Source organism: Pan troglodytes, chromosome 2, assembly GCF_028858775.2.
Source record: "Pan troglodytes isolate AG18354 chromosome 2, NHGRI_mPanTro3-v2.0_pri, whole genome shotgun sequence".
NCBI lineage: Eukaryota > Metazoa > Chordata > Mammalia > Primates > Hominidae > Pan > Pan troglodytes.
Genome location: NC_086015.1, coordinates 44,637,337 through 44,659,450, shown reverse-complemented (window position 1 = coordinate 44,659,450; position 22,114 = coordinate 44,637,337). Strand labels below are relative to the sequence as shown.

Genomic DNA, 22,114 nt, shown 5'->3' with positions numbered 1-22,114 from the left:
CTGCCAGGGCCTACAGCTGGATTCCAGTGCCTACTCACTTCTTCTGCCATGTAACTTTGTACAATGTACAAAATGAACAACTGGGTGAAGCGGTTTTGCTTAGTTATATGATGAAGCAAATGCTAATACTATGGGAGAAGGCAGAATGTGGCTCTCTGGCTTGCCAGGCCCCCTTCTCTGGCCTCCTCCTGGGCTGGTGGAGCAGGGCGTGTCAGCCACTGGCCTTCGGTGACCACACACAGAGATGTTCTGGCACAGGACCAGGTTGAGCTCATAAAGCCAGAGGAAACAAATCCTGTGTAATCTTCACCCAGATGAAGATCAATAGCACTCCCATTACCCCCAGAGACTTCTCTAATGACCCATTCATCAACACACCCTCCACACCTCCATCTTCCTTGGCAGACACTATTCTGACCTCTGTCGCTATGTATCAGCTTTGTCTTTTCTTTCATTGCATAAAAATAGAATCATACAGTAGGTTCTCTTTTGTGTCTGGATTCTTTAACTCAACACAGTGTGCTTGAAATTAATCCATGTTATTGCGAATAGTAATAGTTCATTCCTTCTGGTGCTGAGGAAGATATTCAAATGGCCAGGTCACATGTAATAAAATGCTCAAAGTTGTTAGCCATCAGGGAAATACAAATTAAAACCACAATGAATTACATCTGCATACCCACAAGAATAGCTAAAACCAAAGATGCAATACCAAGCATTGATGAGGATGTAGTGAACTATAACCCTTGGACGCCACTTGTGGGCATGTAAACTGGTAAAAAAACATTATGGAAAACTGGTGATCAATTTCTAATAAGCATTCACCTATTATATGACCTGGCAAAAAATGAAAACACAAATGCACAAAAAGACCTGTACAATAATGTTCATAGTAACTTTATTTATAAAAGTCCCTAAGTGTAAATAGCTGAAATGTCTATCAATAAAAGAATGAATAGATAAATTGTATATCCAAATAATGGACAAGTCGTTCTCACCCTCTATGGTGCTTCAATTTATGGAAAAAATAATGTGTATGCCACACAGAGGGTTATTAGATGAATAATGTGGAAAGTGGCTTACAAATAAAAGATTTATATTTGGTTTTGTAGCTTTATAAATCAGAAAAAGACAAAGAAAAGGTAGGCTTAAAAAAAAAAAAGACACAAATCAATGTGTTGTAGGCTGCCAACTTCTAAGCCTGCTCAAATTTCTCATCTTCCTGGATCCAGCTGCCATTTCTCTGACCTATTGGAAGCAAGAAATAGTTAGGGACAGCAAGTAAAACCATTTTTCCTCCTCCCAATAAAACATGGTAACCAAGAAGGTTTCCTTTAGAATTTTAACTTAAAAACAAACAAACAAACAAAAAAACAGCCAAATGGTGGGTGCAGTGGCTCATGCCTGTAATCCTAGCACTTTAGGAGACCAAGACGGGCAGATCACTTGAGGTCAGGAGTTTGAAACCAGCTTGGCCATCATGGTGAAACCTGTCTCTACTAAAAATACAAAAATTAGCGGGGCGCCTCTAATCCCAGCTACTCTAGAGGCTGAGACAGGAGAATTGCTGAACCTGGGAGGCGGAGCTTGCAATGAGCCGAGATTGTGCAACTGCACTCCAACCTGGGCGACAGAGTGAGACTCCATCTCAAAAAAAAAAAAAAAAAAAAAGCCAAATTTCCCATACATGTTTAATCTGCTCAACTCAGAAATCTTAAAGTATCTATTTCTGCATCCTTCCCATAATCTTTATTCTGTTTCAATCAGCTAGCCACCTCCAAACTCTGGAAACAAGCAGGGAAAGAATCACATATACCCATACACACACACACACACACAACACATACACACACACACACAAACATGCACATAAACATAGACATGCACATATGTTGTCTTCTCTACCTAGGAATATATGGAAGTCCACATATTTTCTATAGCTCTGCACAATAAGCATAAAGTGATGTGTCCCTTGATAGCAAACATGCTAGAACATATACATCCAAGGGAGCCTTCCCAAAGTGAGGAACTTCTAGTCTTATTCTGATGATGCTGTTCTTGCTAAAAACAAAAAACAAAAAACAAACAAAAAAAAAACCTTTTTGGGGTTTTTGGAAGCCATGTTACATGAAAAACTGTGAGAAGAACAGAGGCTATAGAACCTGGAGGAGAAAAGCCACAAAGGCTTACAGATGGGGAAACTAAGGTTGAGTTACTTGTCCAAGATGACACAGCCAGTAAGGGCTGGTGGCTCAATTTGAGCTCAGGCAGTCTGCCGTTGATCTGCTTTACCCTCGACCCTCCTAGAATAGAATGGGACAGACAAATAATGAGGAATGATAATGCAACCCTGGTGCTCTGGTAGAAGAGTACTGGAGTATAGTGGATGCTCTGAGGAAAGAGTGCTCCGTGGGGGTTAGGGAGTGATAGGTGTCAGGAAGGACTTCATGGAAGAGCTGCTGTTCACGAAGAAGGGACTTTAGAAGCTGATTTAGCTCTTTTAAGATCCACCAGCTTTTATTTTCATACCTTCTTTCAAGGTAGGTTCAGAAAATTCCAGGTGGGATCTGTAACGTTCTGTTCCTCAGTCACTATCAATACCCTTGACCTGGTACTTCTCTTGTAGTGGGTGGAGATCTTGGGTGCAGCGCTGGCAAATGGGACCTCTACAGGGAAATAAGTAAGCTGTCAATGTCTTCTTCCCTCTGCTTCCCAGACTCCTGAAATCCATAGTCAGATGTTTCCTTAACAAATGGTGGTCCAAGAAGAGAGACAGACAGACAGAGAGCGAGCGAGCGAGACAGAGAGAATGAATGTGTGCGTATGTGTTTTTTTGTGTGTGTATGTGTTTTTGTGTGTGTGATGGAAAGGAAACAGGCAGGGAGACCGAGGCCTGGAAGCCCATCTCTCCCCCAGCCTCAGAGCATCCAGCTCGTGCACACAGGACCAAAGCGCCTAGTCCTTTGATCGGGACCCCATGCTGTGCCTTGTTCAGGGAATTTTTAAATTCTCTTTCATTTTATTGAGCGGCTTCCCTCGCCACCTCCCATCCCTGAGTCAGGTCTTAGGATTATTGGGTCCTTCTCTTCATTGATTTGTTTTTCTGACCTTTGTAGTAGATACAGAAATATATGGATGGAACAAGAAAAGAAGGAAGAAAGGGAAGGGGGAGGGAGCCTGAGCAGCCTTCCTCTGGAAGGGAGGGTGTATGGTGAGGGACTTGGCTATGGCCACATTTTACAGGGAAAAAAAAAAGCAAGTGGGATGGCAGCGGCTTGGTGCCCAATAACGGAAGCCTGGCTGGGAAGGAAAGGTTCCTGGCCTGAAGGAGCTGGCCACTGATGAACAGGGTAAGGCCACCACCCTGTGTCTTCCCAGAGGATGGCGCTATGGACCTCTATGCCTCTATGCATTTGCTTTCTGTTGAAAAGACTCCTACATCAGCTATGTTTTTCATTCTTTCAGTGAATACCTACAGCACCCATTCTATGCTACGCTCTGCACTAGGAGCCAAGAATGCATGAGCTCTTTTCTTTCCCTCTCTCTGAGCCTATTGTATTAAACCTCATGTCTTCAAGCCAACCACACCTGTGCAACCTCCATTGTCATCACTGAGAAGAGGCAGGAAATGAACATTCGTGGAGTACCCACTGCCCAGCACTGTGAAAGCATTTTATTTGTATTACAGGGTACTTGGCAAGACTTTTTCTGTTGCTCCAAAAACAGAAGCTGGGATGCACACCTGAGTCACCAACTGGAAAGTAGTGCTGGATGAGAAATGATTCCTCCCGAGAGGTGTGAGTGCTGTTCCCATTTAGAAGACAATGGAAAGGGCTCTGAATCAGTGGTAAAGATCTGAGATTACTGCAAGATGGGAATGCCCTGTGTCCTGTGTCCACCCTAGCAGGGCATACTCCTGAAGAGGAGGTACACGGCAGAGAAAAGCCCAGAACAACCTGCACCTCAGCATTTTGGTGAGGCTGACGATGTGATTCCCCCAAAAGTCAAGCAACATCACCTAAAGTGGCTGCACTTGACTTATCTTGCCTCTACTCCACCCAACAGGGCTGCCCACCAGTCAAAGGGAGGCAGTAGTGAAAGCTGAGTGGAAGTTGAAGAGGTGAATATCCATCAGGGAATTGACACAGGGCCATTCAGAAAATCTAGACACGCACACTGCAAGGAGGTCTAGCCTTTGAACTCCTGCCACAGAGGGCATCAACAACCAGTCATTGCTGGCCCAAGAACCACCACCATCCAACAAAGGGAACGTCAGAGATGGGCACAGTTATATAAAGAGATGCTTGTCCTTTTCCTCTTCCTTCTACCAGAAAACCACCCGGAGGGACCAAGCCCTAAAGAAGGAGTAGGTACTCCAAGCTTGCCTGGGAGGAGGGAAGTAATGTAGATGAAATTTCAACTGAGTTTGCAAGTTAGCAAGTCCCGTGAGCAACCCATCCCATATCCCCTCACCTTTACTTTTCGGTACACCCAGGCCTGACTTCCAACTGCCGACATCTGGATCTCTTTGCCTGCAGGCTTCTTCTGGCCACTGAAGCCCTCTGTGCCCACAGGGAACTGCTGGAGAATTAATAGACCCTAGAAACAGCTCTCATCCATTGATAGATGGGTATTGGTGTATAAATACCCCAGCTCCTCTACTTAGGTAGGATAACTCTGAGTCTCTTGTTCTATGCTACATTCATTATTTTTTGGTGCAAAACAATTTACGCCCAAAATATGGCAGCTTAATATAACAATAACTTCACTATTTTACACTTTCCTTGGATCAGAAATTAAGGAGCAACTTAACTTGTGGTTCTGGCTCCAGATTGCTCATGAGATTGTAGTCAAGATGTCTTCTGGGGCTGCAGCCAACCAAAGACTTGACGGCACTGAACGATCTGCTTCCAAGATGGCTTATTCACATATCTGGCAAGTTGGTGCTGGCTGTTGGCAAGAGGCCTCAGCTCATGACCACATGGACCTCTCCATAGGACATTTTGAGTCTCCTCATGATCTGTGACTGGCTTCCCCCAGGGCTGGTAATCCAAGAGAAAGAGAGATCGAAGTGGGAAGAGCAATGTCTTTTATGACCTAGCCTCAAAAGTCAGATACTGCATTGATTATCTATTGCTACAAAACAAATTACCCCAAGACTTAGCAGCTTTAAAAAATGATTAACTCATAATTTCTAGGGGTCAGGAAATCTGGAGACAGCTTACCTAGGTGCCTCTGATTCAAGGTTTCTCTTGAGGCTGCAGGCTCTCTCTCACGGTGCTGGCTGAGGCTGCAGGCATCTCAAGGCTCAACTAAGGGAGGATCTACTTCTAGGCTCACTCCCCTGGCTGTTGGCAGCCTCACTTCCTCCACCACATGGGTCTCTCCATAGGGCAGTTCACAAAACGGTGGCTGGTTTTTCCTCGGATCCAGTGAGGAAAAGACCAAGAGAGCACAAACAAGAAGAAAACCAGGGTCTTTCTGTAACCTAATCTCACAATTGACATTTATTACCTTGACCATATTGTATCGGCTAGAAGTGACTCGCTTATTATTGGTTATAAGTGGCCCATGTTCTTGGGGAAGGGATTATACAAGGGTATGACTACCAGGAGATAGGGATAACTGGGGCCATCTCAAGGACTGCTGACCACAGACAGCATGTTCTATTGGCCAAACAAGCCACACACACGGTTCGTGTGGGAGGGGATTAAACAAGGGTATGAATACAGTAGGCGAGGATTGCTGGGGCCAACTTGAAGGCTGGTTCCCACAAAACTATTTCCCAGTGTTTCCCAGGGAAATTAAGCAACTGTTGATAATGCACCCTTTAATGTCCCCCTTTCCTTTCCAGGTTCACTTCTCTTGTTCCCTGGTCTTTCCTGGCATCATCTCCCAAATAAACCACTTGCATATGAACCCTTGTCTCAAGGTCTACCTCTAGGAGAACATAGAGTAAAACTTTAAACTAGACTTATATAAAAATGTGTGGAACTAATACACCAAATTCATTTCTTACCCTGGAACACAGCAAAAATTTGAAAGCCATTGTAGTAAGCGCTGCATAATTTCAGAGCAAGAGTGGTTTTACTTAATCTGATGAAATCTAGGAAGACTAGGTCTTAAAGGAGATTTGGAAATAGGAAAAATCAGAGTACATTGTATATCCACAAACAACAATGTTCAAAACTGGGGCTATTAGTTCTTGAGTGAATTCTCAACTCGTCTTTTGGAATTACATCTTTATTTCTACCTGCTCATCACTCTATTCAAATTAGTAAGGGCCTTGTGTCAAGATGCCCGTACTCTGCCTGAGCTCCAGCCAAGCCTTATGCCCAGCCAGTACTCTATAGTTTCATGAGGTCAAATTGCTCTGTGACAAAATGGTAGAGATGAAATGCAAAAACGTTCATAGCACTGGGGAGGGGTTTGGGATCCCAGGAGTAGGCCAAGTTGCTTGAAACAATGGCATATTTTTCAAAACTCACTTTGAGACTCACTTTAGATAGGCAGGTACCAAATGGACTCTTGACCTCTAAGCACCAAAAAAATGCCGAGGAGAAATCAATGCCTTCCAATGCACTCAATCATGGGTCTATCAAGGGCTGGCTAGAGAAGCTTAAATCCAAATTAATTACTCAGAAATCTCTAGTTCAGAAGTTGGGCCACAGACATGCTCATCAGCATGCAACGGCAGTGCCATCCCCACAGCAAGAAGAAAAGAAACCAGGATAATGAGGACACTAGATAAAAGGGAGACCATGGAGGAGATCTTAATTGTATCTTAATTGAGTCACACACTTTCTCCTTCATGCAGATCCTGTCCCTGAAGTCAAAAAGAGAGTGGCTTCTCTGCTGGGGCGCTTCCTGTGCCCCAGCCATGGCTGGCATCCAAGGTCAATATACTGTGGCAATCTACTAAAAAACAAATGTATCAGTTAATTGTTGCTGCAATAATGCTATATAACAAATCACCCCAAACCTTAGTAATAATCATGCATTTTCATTTATGCATCCACAGATCTGTGGGCCTATGTGTCTAGGGGTCAGCAGGAGGTTGGCTGATGAGACTGGGTTTGGCTGAGTGGCTCTGCCTCAAACTGTGAGTGTAGCTGGTCTTGGCTCTCACTGAGGTTTGGCTCATATCTACTCCACAAGTATCCACTCCCGGGACCAGACTAAGGGGAATGTTGTTACCCAGGGGTGCCTCTCTGAGGCACAGAGAAAAAGCAGGAACATCCAAGGCCTCTTAAGGCCTAGGCTTGGAAGTGACACATCCTCGCTTCTGCCCATGTATCATTGGTCAAAGTCAAGGGGTGGGGAACTACCCACAAAGAGGCTATGTCAAGGGTGAGGAGGTAGAATAGGGTAAAGGATTTGGGGCCAATAATCCCTTGGACCAAAGCCTGAGTCTCACCTCCCAACCCAAACAGAAGCCATGCCTATAGGGACTCCAGAGTTCCAATCTATTTGTTAGATTTCTGATAAGTGGGCAGGACGAAGGTGAGAATGACACCTTGTGACCTCATCTGGCCACCACAAAAACTGTAGGACAGTGATGGAGCACACTGCCCACTTCCTCTACACTGCAGAACCAGTCAATGCGGACCATGGCACTCAGGAGCCTCCTGCATGGTCAGACTCAGTTATTACTGTTATGTGAAGAGGTGTGGCATTTCCTCTGACGTTAGAAGGCGAGGGTAATTGCAGGTTGTGTGGTCATTCCCAGGGAAAGAAGAACAGGGCCTTTCTTCAAAGACATGTGTACTACTCTACAATTAGGGAGGTTCCACAGCCATCAGTTTCTTCTACATTAGCTTTGGCTTATGTGGTTGACTGGCAAGGTGACTTTTGAAAAGGAAAAAATTCCCATTTCTTCTCTAAAAGTGAAGTAAAAAAAAATAATAATAATAAGCCTTTTGACTTGGGTCTATCAAAACAACAACAACAACAACAACAACAACAACAAAAAAGCTATCCCAGACTGCTCCAACCTGCATAGCTTAGAGTCAGTCATGACAAAGGTACTTTCCTAGGCCCTATAAACCACTGGCTGGGTGTGCACAGGGTCACAGAACACAGACTGCAGCGTCCCCTGCACTACGTGACCCACCCAGGGAGCAAGTGGAGGCTGAGTTCCAGACTGTACTCTGCTTGCCAAGCCAAACACCCAGACTAGGGACTGTGTTATTCTAAAGGAAGGGGCACCTTTGATAACTAATCTGCCACAAAAGACATCTTTTGGTAATTCACAGAAAGATGATTCACCACCAAGGGTAATTTATCTCCTTAACAGTCAGATGTTTGGCTGTCCCAGGCTGCCCAGAGGCTGCCCAGACCATGGGGCCTGGCATAGTGTGGTAAGTTGGATTACCTTTCCAACTCTTCCCTGACCCCATCACGTCCTTTGCCACATGACTCTGCAGTGCCCCATGTGACTCTGCAGTGTCTAAAAGAAGCAGAGTGTACGTCTTCACACCACTGACAATGCATTAGCTGTGTGACTTGCTTTGCCCAGTGGAATGTCAGTGGATATGAAGTGAGCAGGGGCTTTATTTTTTTTATTTCAATAGGTTTTTGGGGAACAGGTGACGTTTGGTTACATTAATAAGTTCTTTAGTGGTGATTTCTGAGATTTTGGTGCACCCATCACCCAAGCAGTGTGTACAATACACCCAATGTGTAGCTTTTTATCCCTCACACCCCTCCCACCCTTTCCTCCAAGTCCCCAAAATCCATTGTATCATACTTATGCCTTTGCATCCTCATAGTTTAGCTCCCACTTATGAATGAGAATATATGATGTTTGGTTTTCCATTCCTGAGTTACTTCACTTAGAATAATGGTCTCCAATTCCATCCAGGTTGCTGCAAATATCATTATTTCATTCCTTTTTATGGCTGAGTAGTATTACATGGTATACATATATACCACAATTTCTTTATCCACTGATTGATTGATGGACATTTGGGCTGGTTCCATATTTTTGCAATTGAGAATTGTGCTGCTGTAAACATGCATGTGCAAGTATCTTTTTTGTATAATGATTTCTTTTCTCCTGGGTAGATACCCTGGAGTGAGGTTGCTGGATTAAATGGTAGTTCTACTTTTAGTTCTTTAAGGAATCTCCACACTGTTTTCCATAGTGGTTGTAGTAGTTTACATTCCCACCAACAGTGTAAAAGTGTTCCCTTTTCACCGCATCCACGCCATCATCTATTATTTTTTTATTATGACCATTCTTGCAGGAGTGAGGTGGTATCACATTGTGGTTTTGATTTACATTTCCCTGATCATTAGTGATGTTGAGCATTTTTTCATATGTTTATTTGCCATTTGTTTATCTTCTTTTGAGAATTGTCTATTCATGTCAAGGTTTGCTCTTGCTGATTTGTTTGAGTTCCTTGTAGATTCTGGATATTAGTCCTTTGTCAGATATATATTGCAAAGATTTTCTCCCACTCTGTGGGTTGTCTGTTGACTCAGCTAATTGTCTCTTTTGCTGTGCAGAAGCTTTCTAGTTTAATTAAGTTCCATCTATTTATCTTCATTTTTGCTTTTGGGTTCTTGGTCATGAAGTCTTTGCCTAAGCCAATGTCTAGAAGTGTTTTTCCAATGTTATCTTCTAGAATTTGTATGGTTTCAGGTCTTAGGTTTAAGGTTTTTATCCATCTTGAGTTGATTTTTGTATAAGGCGAGAGATGAGGATCCAGTTTCACTCTTCTACATATGGCTTGCCAATTATCCCAGCACCATTTGTTGAACAGGGTGTCCTTTCCCCACTTTATGCTTTTGTTTGCTTTGTCAAAGATCAGTCAGCTGTAAGTATTTGGCTTTATTTCTGGATTCTGTATTCTGTTCCATTGGTCTATGTGCCTATTTCTGTACCAGTACCATGCTGTTTTGCTGACTATGGCCTTGTAGTATAGTTTGAAATCAGATAATGTGATGTTTCCAGCTTTGTACCTTTTGCTTTGTCTTGCTTTGGCTATGTGGGCTCTTTTTTGGTTCCATATGCATTTTATAATTGTTTTTTCTAACCCTGCAAAGAATTATGGTGGTATTTAGATGGGAATTGCATTGAATTTGTAGACTGCTTTCAGCAGTCTGTTCATTTTCACAATATTGATGCTACCCATCCTTGCACATGGGATGTGTTTCCATTTGTTTGTGTTATCCATGATTTCCTTCAGCAATGTTTTGTAGTTTTCATTATAGAGTTATTTTACCTACTTGGTTAGGTATATTCCTAAGTCTTTTATTTATTTATTTATTTATTTATTTACAGGGATTGTAAAGGGGGTTGAGTTCTTGATTTGATTCTCAGTTTGATCACTGTTGGCATATAGCAGAGCTACTGATTTGTGTACATTAATTTTGTATCCTGAAACTTTGCAGAATTGATTAATCAGTTCTAGGAGCTTTTAGGAAGAGTCTTCAGGGTTTTTTAGGTATATGATCATATCATCAGCCAACAGCAATAACTTGACTTCCTCTTTAAGGATTTGGATGCCCTTTATTTCTTTCTTTTGTCTGATTGCTCTGGCTAGGACTTCCAGTACTATGTTGAATAGAAGTGGTGAAAGTGGGCATCATTGTTTTTGTTCCACTTCTCAGAGATAATGCTTTTAACTTTTCCCTGTTCAGTATAGTGTTGGCTGTGGGTTTGTCATAGATGGCTTTTATCATCTTGAGGTATGTGCCTTCTAAGCCAATTTTGCTGAGGGTTTTAATCATAAAACGATGCTGGATTTTGTCAAATGCATTTTCTGTGTCCATTGAGATGATCATTTGATTTTTGTTTTTAATTCTGTTTATGTGGTGTATCACATTTATTGATTTGCCACTGTGGTTTGTTTGTTTGTTTGTTTGTTTGTTTTGTTTTTGACAGAGTCTCACTCTGTAGCCCAGGCTGGAATGCAATGGTGCGATCTCGGCTGACTGCAACTTCCGCCTCCCAGGTTCAAGCAATTCTCCTGCCTCAGCCTCCTGAGTAGCTGGGATTATAGGTGCCCACCACCATTCCCAGCTAATTTTTTGTATTTTTAGTAGAGATGGAGTTTCAATATGTTGGCCAGGCTGGTCTCGAACTCCTGACCTCAGGTAATCCACCCACCTCGGCCTCCCAAAGGGCTGGGATTACAGGCATGAGCCACCGTGCCTGACCTGACTTGCATATGGCAAACCATCCCTGCATCCCTGGTATGAAACCCATTTGATCATGGTGGGTTATCTTTTTGATATGCTGTTGGATTCATTTAGCTAGTGTTTTGTTAAGGATTTTTACATCTATGTTTATCAGGAATATTGGTCTGTAGTTTTCTTTTTTTGTTATGTCTTTTCTTGGTTTTGGTATTAGGGTGTTGCTGGCTTCATAGAACGATTTAGGGAGGATTCCCTCTTTCTCTATCTTGTGGAATAGTGTCAATAGGATTGGTACCAATTCTTTGAATGTCACATAAAATTCTGCTGTGAATCTGTCTGGTCCTGGACTTTTTTTGTTGGCAATATTTTTATTACCATTTCAAGTTTTTACTTCTTCCTGGTTTAAACTAGGAGGGTTGTATATTTCCAGGAATTTATCCATCTCCTCCATGTTTTCTAGTTTATGCATGTAAAGGTGTTCATGGTAGCCTTGAATAATCTTTTGTATTTCTGTGGTATTAGTTGTAATATCTCCTGTTTCTTTTCTAATCGAGCTTATTTGGATCTTCTCTCTTCCTTTCTTGTTTAATCTTGCTAATGGTCTACCAATTTTGTTTATCTTTTCACAGAACCAGCTTTGTGATTTATTTATCTTTTGTATTTTTTGTTTTAATTTCATTTAGTTCTGCTCTGATCTTCATTATTTCTTTTCTTCTGCTGGGCTTGGGTTTGGTTTGTTCTCATTTCTCTAGTTCCTTGAGGTGTGACCTTAGATTGTCCACTTGAGCTCTTTCAGACTTTTTGATATAGGCATTTAAGGCTATGAACTTTCCTGTTAGCACTGCCTTTGCTGTATCCCAGAGGTTTTGATAGGTTGTGTCACTATCATCATTCAGTTCAAAGAAATTTTTTAATTTCCATCTTGATTTCATTGTTGACCCAATGATCATTCAGAAGCGGATTATTTAATTTCCATGTATTTGCATGGTTTTCAGGGTTCCTTTAGGTGGGGTTGATTTCCAGTTTTATCCCACTGTGGTCTGGGATAGTACTTGATATAATTTCAATTTTCTTAAATTTATTGAAACCTGTTTTGTGGCCTGTTATATGGTCTATCTTGGAGAATGTTCCATGTGCTGATGAATAGAACATATATTCTGCAGTTGTTGGGTAGAATGTTCTGTAAATATCTGTTAAGTCCATTTGTTCTAGGGTAGTGTTTAAATTCATTGTTTCTTTGTTGACTTTCTTTCTTGATGACATGTCAAGTGCTTTCAGTAGAGTATTGAAGTCTCCCACTATTATTGTGTTGCCATCTATCTCATTTCTTAGGCCTAGTAGTAATCGTTTTATAAATTTGGGAGCTCCAGTGTTAAATACATATATATTTAGGATTGTGATATTTTCCTGTTGGGCAAGTCCTTTTATCATTATATAATGTCCCTCTTTGTCTTCTTTAACTGCTCTTGCTTTAAAGTTTGTTTTGTTGGATATAAAAATAACTACACCTGCTCACTTTTGGTGTCTATTTGCATGGAATATCTTTTTCCACTCCTTTACCTTAAGTTTATGTGAGTCCTTATGTGTTAGGTGAGTCTCTTGAAGACAGCAGATACTTGGTTGGTGAATTCTTATCCATTCTGACATTCTGTACCTTTTAAGTGGAGCATTTAGGCCACTTACATTCAATGTTAGTATTGAGGTGTGTGGTACTATCCCATTTATCATGCTATTAGTTGCCTGAATACCTTGGGTTTTTTTTTAATTATGTTTTTGTTTTACAGGTCCTGTGAGATTTATGCTTTAAGGAGGTTTTATTTTGGTGTATTTAGAGAATTAGTTTCAAGATTTAGAGGCTCTTTTAGTAGTTCTTGTAGTGCTGGCTTGGTAGTGGCAAACCCTCTCAGCATTTGTTTGTCTGAAAAAGACTGTATCTTCCCTTTATTTATGAAACTTAGTTTCACTAGAAACTAAATTCTCGACTGATAATTATTTTGTTTAAGGAGGCTAAAGATATGGCCCCAATCCCTTCTAGCTTGTAGGGTTTCTGCTGATAAATCTTCTGTTAATCTGATAGATTTTCCTTTATAGGTTACCTGGTGCTTTTGCCTCACAGCTCTTAAGATTCTTTCCTTCGTCTTCACTTCAGAAGCGTGATGACTATGTGCCTAGGTGATAAACTTTTTGCAATAAGTTTCCCAGATGTTCTTTGAGCTTCTTGTATTTGGATGTCTAGATCTCTAGCAAAGCCAGGGAAGTCTTCCTCAATTATTCCCTCAAATATGTTTTCCAAACTTTTAGATTTTTCTTCTTCCTCAAGAACACCATTATTCTTAGGTTTGGTCATTTAACATAATCCCAAACTTCTTGGAGGCTTTGTTCTTTTATTTTTATTCCTTTTTTTCTTTGTCTTTGTTGGATTGAGTTAATTCAAAAGCCTTGTCTTTAAGCTCTGAAGTTCCTTCTTCTACTTGTTTTATTCTATTGCTGAGACTTTCCAGTGTATTTGGCATTTCTCTAAGTGTGTCTTTCATTTCCAGAAGCTGTGATTGTTTTTTATTTATGCTATTTCACTGAAGATTTTTCCCTTCATATCTTGTATCATTTTTTTATTTCATTAAGTTGGACTTCACCTTTCTCTCGTGCCTCCTTGATCAGCTACATAATTAACCTTCCTGAATTATTTTTCTGGCAATTCAGAGAATTCTTCTTGGTTTGGATCCATTGCTGGTGAGCTAGTATAATCTTTTGGGGGTGTTAAAGAACTTTGTTTTGTCATATTACCAGAATTTTTCTGGTACTCTCTCTTTTAGGTAGACTAGGTCAGAGGGAAGATCTGGTACACAAGGGTTGCTGTTAAGATTCTTTTGTCCCATGAGGTTTTCCCTTGATAAGGTGTTCTCCCTCTTCCCCTAGGGATGTGGCTTCCTGAGAGCTGAACTGCAGTGATTGTTATTTCTCTTCTGGATCTAGACATTCAGAGGAGCTACAGGGTTCTGGGCTGGTACTGGGGAGTGTCTGTGCAGAGTCCTGTGATGTGAACCATCTTCAGGTCTCTCAGCTGTGGATACCAGCACCTGGTCCATTGGAGGTAGCAGGGGAGTGAAGTGGACTCTGTGAGGGTCCTTCATTGTAGTTTTGTTTATTGCACTAGTTTTGTGTTGGTTGGCCTCCATTTAGGAAGTGGTGCTTTCAGGAGAGCATGAGCTGCAGTAGTATAGGAAGGATCAGGCAGTGGGCAGAGCCATAGAGCTCCCAAGAGATTATGTCCCTTGTCTTTGGCTACCAGAGCAGGTAGAAAAAGTCCATCAGATGGGGGCAGGGTTAGGCATGTCTGAACTCAGACACTCCTTGGGTGGGGTTTGCTGCAGCTGCTGTGGGAGATGGGGGTGTGGTTCACAGGCCAATGGAGTTATATTCCCAGAGGCTTATGGCTGCCTCTGCTGTGTCATGCAGGTTGCCAGGGAAGTGGGGGGGAACAGCAGTTACAGGCCTCACCCAGCTCCCACGCAGCCCAAAAGGCTGGTCTTGCTCCCACCATGTCCCCCCAACAGCACTGAGTTTATTTCCCGGCAGCAGATAATCAGGGCTGAGAACTTGCCTTAGGCTACCAGCCTCCCAGCTGAGAAAGCAAACAGGGCTTTCAGGTTTTACACTTCCACTCCTGCTGCAGCTTCTGTGTTGTGTCTACACTCCTGGTTCACCATGTCCCTGAGATTCTGTCCAGAAAAGTTTGCGTTGCATTGAAATTGTTACAAAGTTCAGCTGGAAGTTTTCTTCTCCTTGTGGTCTTTTCCCAGTTCCTCTGGCAGCCTTCCCCAAGGATCACTATGAGATAAAGTCAGAAATGGCTTTCCTGGGGAGCAAGAGTGCCCACAGGGATCTTCTTGTTGCTTCTTCTACCCCTACATTTCACTCAGCTTTCTAAATTTGTCTCAGCTCCAGGTAAGTTCAAATCCTTATCCCATGATCTGGACCTTCAGGTACCCCATTGAGTGTGTGCGCTCAGGGACGGGTGATCCCCCTTTCACACTTTCACACTTTGAGCACTCACAGTTTTTCAGCTGTCTCCTGGGGCCTGCAGCAGCAATCTGCTTTCTTCAAAGGGTCTATGGATTCTCCGGCTTTCCTGTATGTTCCTGCAGTAGTTCTTGGAGCAAAAGTTCATGATGTGAGTCTCCACACGCTGCTCTGTCAATCCAAGTGGAAGCTGCAAGTTAGTCCTGCCTCCTATCTGCCTATCTGTCGTTTTCTTTGTATGACTATGAAGTGAGCAGGGACTTCAAATGTGCTTGCTTTGCCTGGCTTGGCTTCTTGAGCCTCTGCCATCTGACATGAGAAGGAGATGTTTCCAGGAGCCTCTAGTATCAGAAGGAGGAGCCCCCAGCAACCCACAGTCAGAAACAGGGACACATTCACCGTCCCACAGAGCAATAAGCAAAAACAATCAATGTGTGCTGTTTCTTATGCTGTATCATTGTCATTAAAACTGGCTGGTATACATTGTGATTGACAGAGTGAGATAAACTCTGCCCTCAAAGCAAAAAGCCTAGGTAGTCCAGCTAAGAAAAAGCATCTAAAGGTGAAAAGAAACTCTAAAAGCCAAATAGATATTTCACCAGAGAACTGAGCAGAGAGGCAAGCTCAAGGTGGAATGAAAACCGAGGACAACAGACCAGGGTAATTGGGCTAAGAAGATAAGTAAGAAATTAGGTGTTTTCACACTGCTATAAAGATACCACCTGAGACTGGATAACTTATAAAGAAAAGAGATTTAATTGATCCACAGTTCTGCATGGCTGGGGAGACCTCAGGAAACTTACAATCATGGTGGAATGCAAAGGAGAAGCAAGGACCTTCTTCACAAGGCAGGAGGAGGTGGGGCACGGGGAAGAGCCACACACTTATCAAACAATGAAATCTCGTGAGAACTCTATCACAAGAATGGCATAGTGGAAATCGCCCCCACGATCCAATCACCTATCCCCAGGTTCCTCCCTTGACATGTGGAAATTACAACTGGAGATGAGATTTGGGTTGGGACACAGAGCCAAACCATATCATTCCACCCTCGGCCCCTCCAAAATTTCATGTCCTTTTCACATTTTAAAACCAGTCATGTCTTCCCAATAGTCCCCCAAAGTTTTAACTCATTCCAGCATTAACTCAAAAGTCCAAACCCAAAGTCTCATCTGAGACAAGGCAAGTCCCTTTCGCCTATGAGCCTGTAAAATCAAAAACAAAGTTAGTTACTTCCAAGATGCAATGGGGGTACAGGCATTGGATAAATGTTTCCATTCCAAATGGGAGAAATTGGCCAAAACAAAGAAGCCACAGGTTCCATGCAAATCCAAAACCTAGCCAGGCAGTCACTAAATCTTAAAGCTCCAAAATAATCTCCTTTGACTTCATGTCTCACATTCAGGGCACACTGATACAAGAGGTGGGCTCCAAAGGCCTTGGACAGCTCCACCCCTGTGGCTCTACAGGGTACAGTGCCCACAGTTGCTTTCATGGGCTGATGTTGAGTGCCTGCCACTTTTCCAGGCACACAGTACAAGCTGTCAGTGAATCTGCCATTCTGGGGTCTGGAGGACGGTGGCCCTCTTCTCACAGCTCCACTAGGCAGCACCCCAGTGGGGACTCTGTGTGGAGGGTCCAACCCCACATTTCCCCTTTGCATTGCCCTAGTAGAAGATCTCCATGAAGACTTTGCCCCTGCAGCAGACTTCTTCTTGGACATCCAGGCATTTCCATACATCCTCTGAAATCTAGGCGGAGGCTCCCAAAGCTCAACTCTTGTCTTCTGTGCACCTGCAGGACCAACACCACATGGAAGCCACCAAGACTTGGGGCTTGCACCCTCTGAAGCCACAGCCCAAGCTGTATCTAGGCCCCTTTAAGTCATGACTAGAGCTGGAGCAGCTAGGATGCAGGGCACCATGTCCCGAGGCTGCACAGAGCAGCCCTGGGCCCAACTCAAGAAACCATTTTTCCCTCCTAGACCTCTGGGCCTGTGATAGGAGAGGCTGCTGTGAAGATCTCTGAAATGTTCTGAAGACATTTTCCCCATTGTCTCAGCTATTAACATTTGTCTTCTCGTTACTTATGCAAATTTCTGCAGCAGACTTGAATTTCTCCCAAGAAAATGCGTTTTTCTTTTCTACCACAAGGTCAGGCTACAAATTTTCCAAACTTTTATGCTCTACTTCCCTTTTAAACGTAAGTTACCATTTCAAACCATCTCTTTGTGAGCACATATAACTGTACACTTTCAGGAAAAGCCAGGTCACATCTTGAATGCCTTGCTACCTAGGAATTTCATATGCCAGATGCCCTAAGTCATCTCTCTCAAGTTCAAAGTTCCACAGATCTCTAGGGCAGGGGCAAAATGCCACCATTCTCTTTGCTAAAGCATACCATGAGTCACCTTTGCTTCAGTTCCCAATAAGTTCCTCATCTCCATCTGAGACCACCTCAGCCTGGACTTCATTGTCCATATCACTATCAGCAATTCAGTCAAAATCATTCAACAAGTCTCTAGGAAGTTCTAAACTTTCCCACATCTTCCTATCTTCTTCTGAGCCCTCCAAACTGTTCCGACCTCTGCCTGTTACCCAGTTCCAAAGTTGCTTCCACATTTTTAGGTATCTTTATAGCAGTGCCCCGGGTACCAATTCTCTGTATTAGTCCATTTTCACACTGTTATAAAGATACTTGATAATTTATAAATAAAAGAGGTTCAATTGATTCAGTTTTGTATGGCTGAGGAGGCCTCAGGAAACTTATAATCATGGTGGAAGGTGAAGGAGAAGCAAGCACCTACTTCACAAGGCAGAAAGAGGGGGAGGCTAGGGAGGAGCCACACACTTATCAAACAACCAGATTTCATGAGAACTCTATTAAGAGAACAGCAGGGGGGAAACTGTGCCTATAATCCAATCAACTCCCCGCAGGTCCTCCCTTGGCACATAGGGATTACAATTCCAGATGAGATTTGGGTGGGGACACAGAGCCAAACCATATCAGATGCCTAGCCAGGTTTAGGACCTGAGCCTTGAGGACTTTCCATAGCATGCCTGAGGCTTGCAATGTGAGTGAAGAGGGGCCATTGAGGATTCCAAGTGTGCTCAGATACTGAAATGTCAATCTGGGGGTCCCAAAGTGGGTGCTGCCCACTGCAGCAAAGACCACTCTGCTGGGAACCTCGGGAGAAAAAGGGAGTCTAGAGCAGCATCATGTGCTCCACAGTCCATATCTTCCTTCAAGCTCAGAGAACTGCAATGTGCTCCAGTTTAGCCCTCTGAGGAGGGCAGACATTTTGTCTGCAGGAGTCTCCACTGAGTCCATTGGTTTTCAAGGACAACTGCACACCAGGCAGCGCTGCTACCTCACTGCTTTGTATATCCTCCGTTGAAGCTGTATCATTTGGCATTTGCAAATACTGATGCTTTTCTCACCACTTGTAGCAATGAACTGAAAAACATTCAGACTTTAGTGACTTGTGGTAGGGGACGTTGGAAAGGAGAAAGGAAGAGAATTTCTCTACTATACTGCTTCCAACCCAAAAACAAGTAGCAAAGTAAGATGCTTAATTTGCAAAGGTGATTTAGGAAAATGAGCCCATGTGCAGTATGTGTCATGCTTGGAGAGAAAAATAACAAAATGCTAGTCTCTGAGTGGCCTACTTTCCAGGTACAGCTGTCCCAGGCTCCAGGGCCCTGAAGACAATGTCACCTGGGTTCACCCCATTTAAATCTGTTTACAACAGAAGAAATAGCTTTACTAAGAACATTTTGAAAGACAATATTCTCTTAATAGTGAGTGGACCTATACCATATAAAGGAAACTAACTAAGGTTTAGTAAAATGATGCATATGAACTCATCACTGGGACTTTCATGAGTCACTGTTAACCCCTCAGCAACCTTCTTGGTTTGACACATACAGGATCAGAAATCAGAGAGGTGACATGATAAACCCACAGTCACCCAGCTAGTAAGTGACAGAATCTGAATTCAAATCCAATGCTGGTCTGACTCTAAAATTTATATTCATCCCATTATATGGAACTGACATTAGTCTTAATATTTTATATAAAGCAAACATAAAATCTCAATTTAGAAACACAGATGTGTCACAAATATAACTTTCTTTAGTTTTCTTTTACCCCATTTAATTTATCTTCCAAGCTCATTCCACCATGGTGATGATAACTTAAACTCAGGCAATGGCTTGACTCTGCCCTTCCCAGGGTTGTGCAATAGGCCCTTGGGATGCTCCACACCAAGGCCCCTCAAGCATCTGGTTTCAGCCCAGATGTGGAAGACAGGCATGCTGTTTGCACCTAAGTCAAGCACATGCTGCCATGCATCTGTGCTTTGCTGCCTCAGTGACAATGTATCCTAGCCTCCTTATTCTCTGGGAGGACAATTTTTGAGGCTCCTTCTTCAGAGGATTCCCAGAGAAACTGAGCTCCAGTTGCTCACAGTGATAACTTCCTCATGAATGCCTCCTTTATTGACTTATCCTCCTTCCCTCAGTCCCTCATCCCACTCCCTGACTCCTCCTTGGAACTCCTCCTGGGAACTCCTCCCAAATAAACTACTTGCACATGAATGCTTGTCTCAGACTCTGCTTTCAGGGAAACTAACTAGTACAGTTTAAATTCCTAAGAACATCCAGAGGTCCAAGGCATAGCAAGGGCAGGATGGGACTGAACAACTGATCAGCAAGTCACCTGTCCCCTTAGGTATCAGATAAGAAGTCCTCATCCCATCGTCCCCATTCACCAGTCTGTATAAGTTGTTTTTTTTGAGTTGTTCCTTGTTCCTGTCCTATAACTCCCTCAGACCCCCAAATCTGTTTCTATTCCCTATTTCTATGCCATGCTACATGGAATGGGAAGGACAACAGAATCTCTGTCAGGTTGTTTCCACATGCCACATACCCCACCTCCCCAGGACTCCACAGAGGAAACAGCATAGAACTCCACTCTCAGATCTCACCAGCCTGTGTTGGCTTCAGCTGCCTCCCTGATGCTCCATTGATTGAGAAGCTACAACTGGGATCTCTCTCTCTAGGGCCACAAGAACCTGTGCTTTCATACTTTCTGTCTGGCTCTCCTCCTCCCCAACCCTGGGAGAAGCCTCTTCTCCTCAAACACTCTACTCTCCTTCATGGTATGTCTCCTAAGCATTCTGTCTATGCCCAGGGTCCTTTTCCTCTTCTGAGAGCTCCAGTTTCAGGGCCCAAAGTCAGGAAGAAACTTGAAGGCTACATTCTGCTTTCTGGCTGTCACTTTTTCTCCTGAAACAATTTTCTCAGGATTGCCTCCTAGTTTCTTGAAAAGTAGGGGGGCAGGAGAGACACGATGGTAAAAATGAGGGAACTAAAAATATAAACATCAGTTTACATTTTTGAAAAATTATCCTCCACATTTATGCAACATATAAAAATAATCCATAGTACGTTGTGGTCCTAGTGTGAGATCCCAGGTTTTCTTCACCAATTGGACATCCTCCAGATGTCTCCTGTGTCCCCCACCATTCTGGGCTGCTGTAGTCATTTCTTGATGTCAGCAGAGAAACACAAAAAAAGGGGGAGGCATGGTAATCTAAGGTAGCAGTTCAGGGCTCATTGATGCCCCCAAGTTGCATTTTTCAGATATCTTTCTACTTTATTTTCCCTGTGCTCCACTTAGACTGGCGATTTATTGTCTCTTGGTCAAGATATGGTTGCGGCAGCTGCAAGCATCACCTCTCCATTCAAGGTAGGAAGAACATAGAAGCAAGGCACTCCTTTGGGTCCACCCAGCCTAGCCTGGGGGACCACATAGATCCTTGCCTACTGGTTCCCACACAAGTGCCCCAGCCCAGAAAGGCTAAATTAGACTGTAGTTGTCCCTGGCTTACTTTTTTCTCTTGGAAAAAAAAAACCCTATTTTATCTCACAGGCCCACCTCACTTCCTTCTCCTTGCATTGCTCCCTTAGCCTGCCTAGACCCTATGTCCTGCCTCCCACCTTCCCCACACAGGCCTCATCCATGACTTCACTCTGGAATGTCTCCTTCAACAACAGAACTTCTCTTTTTGCTATTTCTTGATGCTTTCACACACACACACACGCAGGCACATATACCTGCAGAGACCCATACGCATACAGACACCCACAAAACACATACACAGACAAACACACACATACACCCCTTGAGCTCTTATGGAGAATCAGAGATTCCTATCCCTATCCTCCATATCCCAGTGGGCCCCTTTCCTGTGTGCCTTCTTGTCCTTTCTCCCTTTTCCATAATGCTGTTTATGCCTTTTTACTGCTCTCCCTGGGAGTAGTCACTTGTACCAACCCACAAGCACCAGCCAATGTCAGATAAATATGGTATGAAATAATCACTTTATTGACATCCATGTACTGCACAGAACCAAAACATGCACATTTAATTTTATTTTACCAGTTTTCCTAGGAATGCCTGGGTCAAACCATTTTCAACCTGCTGGTCACTGCTGAGGGTAGAGCCCCCACCTACCTCACTTTGCCAAACCCCAGTGATTGTTTTCAATGACAGCTCCTGCCAGATTGGGACACTGTTAGAAGTGTTGTGATGCCACAACGATGACATCACCTTAGCTGGCAAGTTGGGTCTGCCCAGAAGATTCAGGAAGATAAAATGTAATCATTTTTCGCCTTTTCTATACATATTCACCACCCTCCTCTTTAAAGAAATGAGGCTTTCTCTCTCCCCATCTCTTTTTCTTTATTGTGAGATTTCAGAATTACTATGGACCAGTGACTATTATGTCTCTCTTTTTCCTCCTCTTTTTAAACAGGAATGTCTGTTGTGATCATCCTGTCCTTGTCTCCCCAGTCTAAGTCCAGGGCCTAGCACTGTAACTCTAGCCTTTGTTATCACTTGCTGAGGTGGGCACCCTGGGCAAGATACACCTGCACCTGAAAGA

At 43.1% G+C, this 22,114-nt stretch overlaps 1 long non-coding RNA gene across 1 annotated transcript in view; it reads right to left on the bottom strand.

Moving 5' to 3' along the window:
• Positions 1 to 1,108: 1,108 nt before the first annotated feature.
• LOC134809437 (uncharacterized) overlaps positions 1,109 to 22,114 on the bottom strand; it is a 39,624-nt gene continuing 18,618 nt past the window's right edge. The window contains exons 4-7 of the long non-coding RNA XR_010155165.1: positions 5,226 to 6,915; positions 4,474 to 5,042; positions 2,530 to 2,666; positions 1,109 to 1,248 (exon numbers count right to left, since the gene is read on the bottom strand). This is a non-coding gene — a long non-coding RNA (uncharacterized LOC134809437). The remainder of the gene's footprint in view (positions 1,249 to 2,529; positions 2,667 to 4,473; positions 5,043 to 5,225; positions 6,916 to 22,114) is intronic.